The sequence below is a fragment of the Leptinotarsa decemlineata genome, unplaced genomic scaffold (assembly GCF_025532065.1).
Source record: "Leptinotarsa decemlineata unplaced genomic scaffold, Ldec_3_MD MMD2_tig00026369_RagTag_RagTag, whole genome shotgun sequence".
Lineage (NCBI taxonomy): Eukaryota > Metazoa > Arthropoda > Insecta > Coleoptera > Chrysomelidae > Leptinotarsa > Leptinotarsa decemlineata.
In genome coordinates this window covers 5,849,802-5,862,021 of record NW_027412709.1, presented here as the reverse complement: position 1 = coordinate 5,862,021, position 12,220 = coordinate 5,849,802, and the positions used below count along the sequence as shown (strand labels likewise).

The window sequence follows — 12,220 nt, the reverse complement described above, 5'->3', positions numbered from 1 at the left end:
TCAGTTGTTCTCAGTTTTATTGCATTGAAAGTTGTGATACACGGCACGTAGACAAGTTACTTTACGGTTGGTTATTCACTTTTCTTTGGAAGTGATTATTTGATGTTTTTCCTGTATTCAGCTCGGGATTAATTGCTCTATTTCAAAAAAAAAATTCTAAATTTATCTTCATACTACTCAGCATCTAGTATTGAATCAAGTGAAGTATTACTTTTTATACAAATGGTTGAACTCTCCAGAATTCAGTATCTGAAACTGGATTAGAATCAAATGTCCATCAATTACAGAAAAGTTCGATAGAAAATAAGATGAAATAAAAACATGACGAATTGTGAAATTCGAATATAAGGATTGATATTCCATTGACTTTCAGTTGAGGCAGTCCTGCGTTGAATAATTTCGCTCAAATCATTTTTGTTTTTGAAAGTAAAAGTTTCAATCTGATTTGAACTACAAACTTTCTCGAATTTACTTGCATAGACCATATTTTTGAACGAAGATTCGTTTTTGGTGGAAAAACCTTCATCTTTTAGGTTGTATCTGAAACTTCTGTATATAATGTACACAACTTCGCGAAGAGTTTTTTTCTCTTTTTCCCTTTCTAGAAAGTGATGAAGAAGCAGTAAACCCAATATTTCTTTTTTGAATAGATTTTCAAATATTTCGTCGTTGGAGGCGAAGTAAATTTTATTTTACGTTTGAGAAAGCTATTGTATAACGAAACACGTGTCGCGGTAGTGATAATCTTACAATTAACTGTATCAATGAGTTTCAAAAATCGTTTGTTGAAATTTCCCAGTAAATTATGCGTAGGTTGAATAACACTTTTCTTTTACTCAAACAGAAACATTGCAAGTGCAATAATTGTTGAATTACAATTATGTGATTGTTTTCTTCTTTTGGAGCTATTTTGGAAAAGTCTGAGGATGATTCATGATTCATAGAATGATAAATTTGAAGCAAAAGTGATTGATGAGTTGAAATTATTGATTACTCATATTATTGTTTACTCATATTATGAGATATTCGAACATATGCATTGAAAAAAAAAATCAGATTTTTTTGAAAAATTTTATCAATGAAATGAATAATGGAGTATAAATTATGGTATGATGGAGTGAAGGAGAAAATGATTTTTGACAAAAATAAAAAATAAAATCTTTTTTTTTCTCACGAAAAAATACAAGGATATTTTTTTGTGTAGGAAAATGAAAGATATATATATAAAATATTCAATTGTTTGTAATAAAATTTTTATCGAATGATCAATGAAAACTGAATTTTTTTCAGTTATGAAAAAGCAAGATGAATAATGAATGTAAAAAATGATTACTTAATGTTAATTACAAGTGGTAAAAAAGTTATTATACTCTTCATTTGATGAATCTGATACTGAATTATTCCTCTACTTTTCGTTTTCAAATCCAAATATTTGGATTATGGATCTTTATTATTATCATTTATGTCGATTAATTGTGATTTACTGTTTTTAAGTTATCATTTTACGGAATCGGCAGCCATATCATTGGGATTTTTCAGTTCAGTTTTTCCAACAGGACAGAAAGTTGGAATATCACCTGTTGGAAATATTATTTGAATAAATTCATTTATTTCAGTTATTCTGTCAGTGTGAAGACTAAAAATATTTTTATATGTGGTTGATGATAATTTTGGTTCGATGAATGTGGTCAGAATTCCCGCTGATGCAAACTCAAAATCCAGTCAGAAATCTGATATCACAATAGCAAAAATTTCGATAATACTTTATTCGAATTTTAGTTATGTTTCATGAGAAGTCTTCTCATAACATATCTGCTTATCAACTGACATGGAAGTTCTTATTTTAATTTTTCTTTGATGAGATCTTTCCCATTATTCACTTGATTTTAGATTACGCTCCGAAACTCTCAGTTTCAATAACCCACACAATGTCTCCAATCGACCATACTTTATTGTATCAAGGTTACAATGCATCACGGTAGTAATTTTTCCGATAACAGGAAGGTTGTTTCGGAGTATCAAGAAAAAATAATTTTTCTTGATGGGTCATTAACCATCATCAAAAACTTTTCATAAGGAAAACAAAGTATTGGTGCTTCCCTCCAATAAATTATACGTTGGGATGAATGCATTAAATTGAAGTACGAAGTGTACTATGACAATATCGAATTACTGGGCTGACTGAAACACATGATAGATTTCCAAAAAATAGCGTTTGGCTTCCACTTCAACATCTTCATACCAAAAATTGTGGTGTACTGAATAATAGCTTCCTCTTTAGCTTGCAACATAAACGTTGTCTGGATGTTGTCAACTGACTTAAATGTATTTAGGTATTCTGAAAACTACAAAAATACTCAAAGAATTTCTGAACATCAGGTTACTTTGCAAAACGAAAAATTGTATTATGAAGAATGGGTTTTGGGCTGAATTGAAGTTATAAATAAATAGGTACAATTTTATTTCAATTACATGTATACATGAGATAATTATCATCACTTTCTGAATGAACAACGCCCTCTTTTAGTCAAATTAATGAACATAAACAAGTTTTAACTTGGAAGTGTGCACTCCGACAGAGTAGAAAAGAGCCGCGGAACAATTAAGTGTTAACTTGTCGAAGTTTTATAGATCTTCATTAAATATAGTGCAGTGTTGTTTGTGAGAAAGTGTGTGAATTCGTTTGACAGTTTTTGTTATATTTGTGGTGAATATATGGTATTGAAGCAACAACATGATATTACGAAGTATGTGAAAGAAGTATGCTTCTCGTATTCTGGCTCAAAACTTGGGGATCAGGATAAAGTTTGGACACCTCATGAAGTCTGCAAAAGATGTATTGAAATTGATTTGAGGGCGAGAAAAAAACTTTCCAATAGGCGATTCCTGTGTTCTAAACGGAAGGAGTAAATGTCATACCCAAATCTGCAGCTGCAGCTGCAGCTATTTGTCCCATCCCTCATGGGACCGAAATACCAGTGCCAAAGGCACTTGCTGTCTTGAAAGAGATTCTGAATTCTGATGAAAATGGTGTCGTGCCTGAACCCGATGACAAGTCATGTTTTGAATTTGAAATTGACAGCAGTCTGAAATTGTTTTCCTAGGGCGAGCTGAATGATTTGGTATAGACTTGAATCTTCTCAAAAACGCTGCCGAGTTGCTCGGATCAAGGCTCCAAAGCAGGAACTTACTTTTGCCGGGAGTGTCTTTCTCCAGGTTTACATATCGTGAGAAGCAGTTCTCTTTCTACTTTGCCCAAAAGGATGAGTTGCTTTATTGTACAATTATGGAGGGGTGACGACATTCAATATCCCATGTAACCCAGCACAGTGGCGTATTTGGATGGTTCAAGAAGAAGCTTTGCAGCAGTTATGCTTCACAACTGCGATTTTCATACATTCATTCCTGTCGTCATTCCGTACACCTACAAGAACCTGGAATTGATTTTTCGTGCGGTGTGCGGTGATTTGAAAGTCTTGGGCATGTTACTCGCACAATTTGGGTTCACCAAACTCCCTTATTTTTTATACCTGTGGGATAGTAGAGACCTAGCAAACACTGGTCTAGTAAGTGTTGACCTACGAAGGAGCTCAACGTTGGCGAAAAGAAAGTCCTGCATGATACTTTGGTGCCTCCTCATGAAGTTCTTTCACCACCGCTTCATATAAAGCTGGGATTGATGGAGAAATTTGTAAAGTCACTTCCAAGAGATGGAATTTGCTTCAAATACTTGATACGAAAGTTTTTTCCAGGCCCCTCAGAAAAAAATTGGAGGAAGGCGTTTCAGTTAGACCAGATCCTGAACCACAATTCATCACAATCATGACGGATCCTGAAAGAGGGGGAAAGATTGCGGTCAAATAGTTCAAAGAGAAAACTTTAGGTGATGAAAAGGACCCTCACAACAAACAAATCTTCAGAAGAATGTTGAAAGCATTTCAAGCTTCAGCTTCCCTAAGAGTTCAAAAGTACATTTCCTCCATTCCCATCCCGACCACTTCCCAGATAATTGAGGAAATGTGTGGAGAACAACGTGAACGATTCCACCAAGATATCAAGGAGATGGAGAAAAGATACCGGAGAAGATGGAGCGTCTCAATGATGACAGACTACTGTTGGACGCTTCACAGATACCTTCCAGATGCTTTCTACTTTCAAAAATGTACCAAACGGAGTTTCACTGGAAAAAAAGAATATATAAAGTGCTACCAAATGAATGTGTTTCAGTTTTGTTACGCAATTATGAGTATGAATTTTTGTTCAGTATTTTATTTTGAGATGGTAACTCGTTCAACATAAATACCTGCATTATTTGAAAACGTTAAGTTCAATGACAAAAGGAATGTCACTCTTGAATTCAGCACAACCAAAAACATAAGAATCATGCAAAAAACAAAACAGCTCCCAATATTTTTTTGCATACTTGTATTATGTTTCACTATCTACAGTGATGTTGGTGGAATTTTTCAGTGAATATACTCAATTTCATCCAGAATAATTTATGAGAATCATTTGGTTCAAAATTGTTGGTATGGATATTATCATTGAGTCTATTACGGTTCACTATTTCAATTATATACAAAATCATCTAGAGCAACCTGAAAGATTGAAGTATGAGATAGATGAGGATTATGAATACTTGCTGTAGTGGATGTCATTTTTTTGTCTAATGAAATGAAAAATTTTCATTTTGTTGACACTAGCGTCAATATAAAGTATATTATTATTATATTATATCTTTATAAGAATTCATCACAATAAAATAAAGGTTCGACTTTTGAAGTGAGAAATCGATGGGTGGTTAACGGATGATAGATTTTTAACAGATTTCAATCAGAATTTTCAAACAGAGTTTATTGACTTTTGTATCCATTCACTGAAATGTAACGATTACACGTTCGAAGCACGATAATATCAACTGCTATCATCATTAACAAGTTTTATGTAAATCGGTTCAAACATGGAATATGCGATAGAAATCAGTCTTGAACTTCTCATAGACTTTCAGCTTATCAGCCTCAATGTCACTGAAAACATTTCATATGCTGATAGTCTCATATCAAACAATTATTCAGTTAAACCTATAATCTTAGAGAAGATTTAATCTCGTAGAATTTCTGTTCCATTAGCAAATTCACTATTAGATTGTCAAAGGTAGACTAAAATAACTAGTTGAAATGCCAAAAGAGCTCATGTTTAATATATCACCTATCACACCGCTATAATTGTTATTCGATGAAGGCATGGCGCGCGCAAAAGAATCGTTTATTAATGATCGGTCAGTAACTTTGTTCGTGAGATGACTGACTGAATTTCAGTTGACCTTAAACTCATCCACTGTCTGAGAATCTATATTGATAGTGTTCTACATTGAATGGTATAAAGGACAAATTTGTAACCTTGGGGTTGGTATAATCAAGTAACTAGCTGACCCGGCAAACGATGTTTTGCCACATAAATTGTTTCTATCAGAACAATAACACTAACAAATAATATCAATCCCTCAATGCTATAGTGTGTACAATATTTCTCATTAGTCCATGTTTAGCTGCCACATACAAACCGGATGGTTTGCCCACTCCAGAGCATGCCACGTATCATAAACCTGGTGTGCTCAAATCTAAGTCACAAACGAACATTAGATTGACATTGCAAATGTCAATCTAATTGGAAACTGCACAAGTTTAAAATGAATTGGCACATGTGTATTATAATAAGGATTCGTGGTATTAATATATTTTCACCTTGGAACTTGCCATTCATCAATTTTTTATTGAATGATCGTGAGCTGTTGCATAGCCGTTGCATGAATTGACATTACAGATCGATCTATTCTTCAGTTGTGAATTAGGCCGGTTGCATGCCTGGCAAATCCATTGTGTTCAAAAACTTGGATAATTCACAGCTTTAGTGGCATCGCAAACTGTATCTACGCTCCATGGATAAACAATAATAGATGCCAAAAAATTTTTTGGCAGTGAAAAAAAGTTCATTGTGTGAGAGACGGGAGACCGGAATCGTTCTCATCCCTACTCTGTGCTGTTAACTGAGTGAGAAGTGACACCGATAGATCAGGGCGGGTGAAGGTGATTGAATGACCAATAAAAATAGGGGTTGGTGATCGAACTGTAAAAATTGAGGAGTTATATGTATTTATCAATACTATATCATGAAAAAATCAAAACAAAATATTTTGTTACGTTTCAATTTAGCACTAGATCAAACTGCTCTTATGTGACCTTTCAAAACACTACCTTACCTTTTAAGATCTTTATTCAAAGGATATTAACAATGTAATTAAGTTACAAGTAGATTTTATTCATTTAACATCATAGTAATGGGAATCTTCCGTTCCATAGAAAACCATACCTGAAATGTACAAGAATAAATGTATGCTCCCTGACTAACTGCTTTGACCAGTACTTACGCATTCTCCTATTGCCAATCGACGTTGGAGATCCGAAATTCCTCGCTAGGTTGAAATAGTTGTTATTGTTTGTTTCTCAGTTTACTTCGCCTATCATTTTTCAGCCGTTGCCTGCCTTATTCTCTATACCTTTCCGAGAATATTTCTTGCATAGATTGTTATTCATCACTTCCAGAAGGATTACTACATATTAGAACCATATCGCCTGAAAAACAATATTAGTTAGCTCTGGTTTCTGAATACTGTTTGATATTTTCGGTAAATAATCTGAATAATACGAATGCTCTAATATTTGTACTGAAAGGGAAGGATGTGGCGACTTACCTTGTATGTTTCTATTCCATCGCATGAATAAGGATTGGTAAATAGTTGAAAATAGGTTGGAACAATATATTTTGTAAATATTCGTAAACAAGGTTAAGAGACAGCTGTTGGTTGACATCTGCCGAACTTTCGTAGTGTCGTTCCGTCGACTTACACCGAACTAGTTCTACAGTTGTTCACGGGTGAGGGATTGATCGGTTACTCAAGTTGTCAAGGGTTGTTTAAGGGTTGCATTGCTTTGAGAAGGAGTTTTGATGGGTCATGGACTTGTTGATATTGTCTCAAGTGGCTGTGGAGGAATTGATAGATGTATGATGTTGTGCACAGCGCCCCCTTGGTGCTTGTAGTGTAGATTGGATGCACTGTGGCAACAACTGGTTAGCTGTCAGATGTGGCAGTCGCTTAGTATTTGGAAGTTAGCCTTCGGTGAGCTTGGTTCGGAGTTCAAAGGGTACCATCAGACTGATTGTAGGATATATTTGGTTGTATTTGTGCCATCCTTCACGGGGATTATTTCTACAAGTCAGGATTGTATAGTGGAAGACTGATTGGTCATTTTGGTGTGGATATTTGCAGTCTGAAACTTAAGCTCTTTTTGAGGATTTGTGGTGGTTACCGAACTCGTGCCAGGTGGAAGGATTTCCGAAATTAGGTATGTCTGAATCACTGTCGCATCTCTCATGTGATCTTAGCTATGATATCACTTCTTCAATTCTACAACCTTCGTTTCTCGTCTCTAGATTCATAAGAAACAGAAGGCCCTCAGTCACTCATCAAGTCCCAGCAGGACTTCCGTGCAGAACACCGCACACGAAGAATCGTATAGAAAACCCCTTGGCCAGGGTAAGAATTTTACCATTAAATGTGTTTTAAATGATTTTAGTAATTTCTGGTTCCATCGTTATATCTCAACTGAATATTAGTATTGAAGAGAGGTTTCAACACTCATTCAATTTTCTTGATTTTTACGGGTCATATGGTTATACAGGGCACCCAAAAATATACTCTTGTTATCTTGCTACTTTGCTTAAATGAAAATATACCAGGGGTATTGATTAGTCAAATAGTCCTATTGAATGGGGGTTGAATCTCACCTTGGTTTTATCTGATTCTGATTGAGAATTTTCTTCCGTAGGGTTTTTCTTCCTGCTTTTTTTTTGTCTTCGTCAAGGGTTCCTGTTTTCCTTTATTTTCTTTCTGGATCTTATTTGGTGATCCATTACTGGTCCAGCTTGTCGTGCCCTACAGGGTGATCTATCTTGGTGGTGCTACAGGGTGACCCATCTCCGCCATACTACAGGGTAGCCTAACACCATATACCGGGTCCAAAAGGAGCACGCAAGTTATAATTGATTTAATTGAATATTTGTGATATACTGAGTTATTTAAATAATTGTTTGCCCTTATGTTTATTGATACCTGTTGATATAGATATTTGTGAAACGGAAATTGAGGTATATTCTTCCTTTCACGATTGCTGATTGACACCGATGCGCCTACGCCTGAGCTCACGCGACGCAAACGAGTTTGTCTTACCATCCGATACTAGTATTTACGATTTCACCTACTCAATTTTCGTGGTAGTTTTACTCGACGTATTGTAGTTTTTTGAACGTCGTTACTACCGTAATTTATGGCTGATTGAATTCGTGGTTATATACACCGCGCTCTTGTATTGACATCTGAACATCGCGTAGTAGTGTGAATATTGCATTGTTGTCTTAGAAGCGTTGTTGGTTAATCCATGTAAGTTAGGATTACCGAATAAATCATATTGGGGATCTTTATCTTTTATTTCCAATATTAATTGGTAAGTTATTGATATTGTGAGTTACTTAGGGTATCTGGAGGATTAAATTTACCTGGCGCCCATTGAGATCTATTTGAAATTTGCTAAGTTGTTTAACCCACTCCCGTCTCCACTGTTTAGCTTAGCCGCGGATACCCATCTGTCTTATTTGTTACCGACAGATGATTTAGTCTCCTCTTGTGGTTTGTGAGGTGACAATTTAGTTCAAAAAGTAAAAAAAAATAAATAATAGATTCAAACCTATTGTCAGACCTACCGAACACACATATTCGGTTGAGCTGTTTCCGAGGAGTATGGCAACTAACACTGCGACACAAGGATTGTATAGGTATATTAGATAATGTTTTTGTTTCAATGATCAGAGTTCATGTTACTTTCTGGAAGAGTTACAGAAACAACGAACATTTATAGAGAATTATTATGTTTAGGTAAGTTATGCAGTTTCTATTTTCTTCAACGAACCGACCATTATCTCAACATCCGTAGAGATTTGTGATATACTGTTTGGAACCTTTGGTGTAGTAATGAATATTACTGGAGTTTTTTCCCAACACCAATTCGTTATTTTTACACCTCGACACGTGTTTCGATCACCAAGTGATCATCTTCAAGTTTTATCTTCCTCTTGAAGATGATCACTTGGTGATCGAAACACGTGTCGAGGTGTAAACATAACGATTTGGTGTTGGGAAAAAACTCTAGTAATATTCATCCGTAGAGATGCTGACTCAGGAAGTCATATATGCAGATCTTTTATGTTCAGGACAAAACACAAGCTTAACCAAACTGCAGTGATTATACAAATTGAAAATATAAATACCATTTCATGTATCGCAGAATCATAGTGTTCTGCTGAAAATATAATGGCAATGAATTTGAATAATTCTTATGGAGCTTGTGTTTTCAATAGACAACAGCATATTCATATGCGTAATGATTTGAGTTCTGAAGATACGTTAATCACAAAATTTTCTGAAGAAATGCATTTTGGGTGCGGAGATATATCTTTTAATATCAACAAGCAAAGATACAGTGCATTTCTTTTATGTCCTCTCCCCTTTCATTTTTTGAACACGTCAACCCAAAAAATTGAAAATTGGGATGATGAAATTTATGCATGAATACAAGATGCAAGAACGCAAGATGGCGACTGGGCGCCATCGGGGAAAAAAATTAAATGGAAAGGGGGGGCCTTGTGACACATCAGTTTGAAGCTTCTGACGAATACTTCACAACCCTAGAATATGGAGTCAATATCTTCACCTACTACAAAATGGCGGAACATTTAATAATTTCCTGAAAAGAAACACATTAATATCGATATTTCTAGAAATGTTCCTTTTTATATGCCATAGGGCAATTCTAACAACCCGATAAGGTTTGTTAGGTTATTTTTTGTTTATAAAAACGATAAAAAATGTCAGTAAGAAATGAACATCATTGTTCAGTTAGAATATTCTCATTTAGTTTTCGGTTTCACTAGTAGAAAGGTACCAGGTCAAAAATCTCTGAAATGGTCAATTCTCCTCCATTTGAAGAAACATTCGGTCTCGTAACATTCACGAGACCGAAAGGATTTTCAATGAACGTTTTCCGAATCGTTCTATTTGTATAAAATATTCGAGGGAACTTGTATCCAAATTCACAACTACCGGTAGTGTACATAACAAAAAGCCTCCAGGTCATTCATTCATTCTGGAAGAACATTAAGTGCAAATAATTGGTGAGATCGTAGTAAATCTTGAACAGTCTACTTATTCCGTCACGAATGTTTGTGGAGACTTTTGTAGAGGAATATGTATCATCCAGCAAAATCAAAATGGTACACCAATTAACTGAAGATGACCCTGATCGAAGAACAGAATTCTGTGAAATAATGACGAAAACCATTGAAAGGCATCCTACCTATCTCCACAATATTTGTTTAAGTGACGAATGTACATTTTTTTCCAAACGGCAATGTCCATAGACAAAATTTCCGTTATTGGAGTGACACCAACCCTCACGTTTTCCGGGAAACATACCCAATATCCAGAAAACATTAACGTTTGGGAATGAATATTTAGAAATCATATTGTAGGATCTCTATTAATTGATCAAAACTCAACAGCGGAACTGTATTTGAATATGCTGGAAACTACTGCTGACCCTCTCATCGAAGCGAATCCTAATGAATTCGGTATGGATATTGTAATCCAACAAGATGAAGCACCACCACATTACTCTAGAGAAGTAAGAAACTATTTGGATACTACTTTTCCCGGTCGTTGGATTGGCCATCGAGGTCCTACAGAATGGCCAGCCCGCTTGCCAGATTTGACACCTTTGGACTTATGGGGCTATATGAAGTAAAATGTGTACGAAACTGAACCTGCTCCAATATTGGATATACGGCAGAGAATGATAAATATTTGTAGAGATATTGACGTTACTGTGTTCGAAAATGTTCAGCGTGAAATATCGGATAGGCTGTTCATATGTCAAGGCAACCATTTAGAACATCTTCTGAACTGACTTCAAGCTTATCACCTCATATTATGTAGTTGAATGTCAATGTATTCAGGCAATTATCAAAAGTTTCGCCATTTTGTAGTTGTTTAAGATCGACATTATATTCTACGGTTATGAAGCATTTATCAGGAGCTTCAAAAAGATGTGTAACAAGACCCCCCTTTCCATTAATTTTTTTTTCCAGATGGCGCCCAGTCAACATCTTGAACGTTTCATCTGTCATTTCTTTATCCCAAATTTCAATTTTTAGACTTGATTCGTTAAAAAAGTAAAAGGGGGTGGGGGACATTAAAGAAATGCACCGTATAGGTTGATCAATATATACAGACTTCCAGGTGGTAACGTGGAAACATTTCTCAGCTGATTTTCAGTTATTCTCACTGATATTGCAAAAAAAATTAAAATGTATTTATTTGTGGCAGTATTATTGTTGATCATTTGAATGACCGAGGAAATATGCAGAAATAAAAAAATAGACACCTGTTTTTTGAATTAGTCGAGAGTTACGAGATGTCATTCAAAAATGAATTACCTAGAGAGGTATATAAACATGTAAATAATATTACTCGTCCATCACAAATTGACTAATTTGCAACAAATATTGTCGCTTCATTGTATGATGAGAAAGTTGTTCAACCATGATATGCTACAACTCAAAGAACTCTGAATATAAAGTCCCTAATTGAGGTATTCTTTGATAACTCTATCTTATCGTACAATATAACTGTATGGGGCAGTAGTGGCGATATCAATCAAATTTTTGTTTCACAAAAACTAGTATTACGTTCGATTTTCAACTTAGAGTAGATAAAACCTGCAGGTCGTATTTTAGAAAGAGTGGTATATTAGCAGTTCCAGCTCTTTACATATACAATTGTCTAAGTCTAAGTAATATACGTAAAGAAAAATGAAAATGCATCGAAACCATTTTGCAATGGCATAGTTATCCTATCAGAAAAGAGAAAAGATGAATTATTAAGGCTCAAACAACATGAAACTATAAATTAATGGATGTAGCCGTTACTACGTGGTAGGAAATCATAATGAAAAGAGAAATTAAACTTTCTATGTTTTTTACCACTTTTATTTGTAACTAACGTTACTGCAGTCGTCCTATACGGACATTTTCAAACTTATACAATGAGTTC

The 12,220-nt window shown here is 35.0% G+C and overlaps 2 protein-coding genes across 4 annotated transcripts in view; one reads left to right on the top strand and one right to left on the bottom strand.

The window, feature by feature from the left end:
- The window catches only part of LOC111507510 (uncharacterized), a 484,193-nt gene that overhangs the window by 419,390 nt on the left and 52,583 nt on the right, over positions 1-12,220 (bottom strand). The gene's annotated exons all lie outside the window — the stretch shown is intronic.
- LOC111509696 (uncharacterized) overlaps positions 1-12,220 on the top strand; it is a 44,082-nt gene that overhangs the window by 153 nt on the left and 31,709 nt on the right. Inside the window, exon 1 of one of the 3 annotated variants that reach the window (XM_074185228.1) lies at positions 11-66. The exons of the other annotated variants lie outside the window; for them this stretch is intronic. The gene's annotated coding sequence lies outside the window, so the exon portion shown is untranslated. Of the gene's footprint in view, positions 1-10; positions 67-12,220 lie in introns of those variants that run through there. 3 annotated transcript variants of the gene reach the window in all.